The sequence below is a fragment of the Ovis canadensis genome, chromosome 4 (assembly GCF_042477335.2).
Source record: "Ovis canadensis isolate MfBH-ARS-UI-01 breed Bighorn chromosome 4, ARS-UI_OviCan_v2, whole genome shotgun sequence".
Lineage (NCBI taxonomy): Eukaryota > Metazoa > Chordata > Mammalia > Artiodactyla > Bovidae > Ovis > Ovis canadensis.
The window spans coordinates 64,929,073-64,931,527 of record NC_091248.1 but is presented as its reverse complement, the minus strand read 5'-3'; positions in this window follow the sequence as shown (position 1 = coordinate 64,931,527).

Genomic DNA, 2,455 nt, shown 5'->3' with positions numbered 1-2,455 from the left:
ATGCATGATGCAAAACAGGAAAAATAAAATTAATTATTTTGATATGTAAGAACTTATTACTTTTTAAAACTGTACAAAAAGGGCATATGCATGAGTTGGTTTTTTTTAAAGGCAAGACAAATGTAGGGTCTTAAGAAGTATTTTAGTAGGAATGGCAACCTCTCCAGTATTCTTGCCTGGAAAATTACATGGACAGAGGAATCCAGTGGGCTACATCCATGGGGTCCCAAAGAGTTAGATACAACTGAGCACATACACTAAGAAGAAATAGAAAAGAAATCTCAGACATGAAACAAGAAATTCCATTCTACAAGTCAAAATAAAAAGATATTTTGCTTATGATGAAATACTACTGGCAACTTTTCATTAAGAGATCAGATTCAGTCTCCTCTGAATACAGGGTGGACCATGATATTGTCTTACCATCCTCAGGCAGGTGACTAAATGTATATGGATATGGCACTATGTCGTGAGATATTACAATCAATAAATTCTTTATTAGCTGTTCAATAACATCAGCAGTGAATGGCACCTTTTCAGCCTTCAAAAGGAAGATCTCATCTCTGGTGTTTTTCTTTTTTGGTGACTTTCAGTGAGGTTCTTCGGAGAAGGTGATAGCAGCCCACTCCAGTACTCTTGCCTGGAAAATCTCATGGACAGAGGAGCCTGGTGGGCTGCAGTCCATGGGGTTGGCCATGACTGAGTGACTTCACTTTCACTTTTCACTTTCATGCATTGGAGAAGGAAATGGCAACCCACTCCAGTGTTCTTGCCTAGAGAATCCCAGGGACGGGGAGCCTGGTGGGCTGCCGTCTATGGGGTCACACAGAGTCGGACACGACTGAAGTGACTTGGCAGCAGCAGTGAGGTTTTTTTCACAGTTACAGAGAAAATAAAAATATTTGAGATGTGGTGTAAAAAGGCAAAATGGTACATTTTGCCCTATGTTTTCATTAAGAAGTTTATATACTGAACATGAACTGTGTTTTAGACACTTAAAGAACCATATGGAAGGCTATCAAAGGATTTATTTTTAGAATAAATTTTAGAAAGGGATCTACTATTTACATGCCCACATTTTTGTTTTCTGTCTGAACACTATTGAAGAAAGACAGGTTGGAGTATGTTGAGTACCCCTGATGCAGTACAAGGCTTCCAGCTGCCACTGCTTGTCTTTCTTTCCACTGTTGCTTTTCTATGTAGATGTCACCTCAATTGTCATTTTATTTTCGACTCAACATCTTACCACAGCTGGGCTATACATCTCAGGATGGTATAAATGATAGTCCTGGAATACTCTTTCAGCAAGTATTCCATTAGCTTTTTATTTGGCCCACACCTCGCCAAAGCCTTCATTTCAGGACACTGAGTCTTGCATCTAGGTTGCAGCTGAGCATGTCTGAATTTGTGCTGCAGAAGAGAAGCTCAGCAACTAGGCCTGGTGTGCATGCTGAGGGACTCAGCTTCCCTGCCCAACCCAAGTCCCTTTTCCTCACCATACCTTCACCACCCCTTCTCCTGGGCTTCAAGGCATAATTAGCCTGAAAATTAGCATAGCTATACACACAACTGTGTGATTAAAAAAAAATACTAAAGAGGCCTTGGGTACAATTAATATAACTGGAAAGGAACTTGTATTTCAGTTGGAAGTGATTGCTATCTTTAGTCTTGAAGCTTCATTTCAGGAGGATCCTTCAGCTTATCCCTCCCAGTGCCTTATCTTTAAAATTTCTGAGGATATGATACGGAGATAGGAGGACCTGGCCCTGTCCTCTGGTCCTCAATGATCCCTGGTTCAAAGGAGTCCTCGTTTGAACACACACACACATACCTGATTCTCCAAAATTGCAATCTTCCCTATAATTTCCATGTTAAGTGGACCCCAGACATCATTTACTAGAAACTGTCCAGGTTCAGTCTTCCCTAGTGGCTCAGAAGGTAAAGAATCTACCTGAAATGCAGGAGACACAGGAGATTTGGGTTCGACCCCTGGCTCAGAAAGATCCCCTGGAGGAGGGCATGGCAGCCCACTCCAGTATTCTTGCCTAGAGAATCCCATGGATAGAGGAGCCTTGTGAGCTACAGTCCCTGGGGTCACAGACAGTTGGACACAACAGAATGACTGAGCATGCACGCACGTCTGGGTTCAAGGTAAACAATAAGCCCTACCATTTCCTGACTTCTTCCTCTGCCTCTGGGACTGGACTACACACTGCTCACATGATCCTGTTTACTCTCCAAGCAAACCCATGACTTCCCTTTTCACAGACGGAAAAAAGCAGGTGAAACCCCTTGCCCAAAACTACACAGCTTTCATATTATTAGGAAAATTTAGTCCTCCTCTGATGGGATCCTTGGAGGATACAGCCCAATGCTGTCTCAGATAGTAGCAGGACTTTTCAGCAAGGATGGTTGTTCTGGGTTTGTCTTCTCCTCCCAAATTAGCAGGGCACTC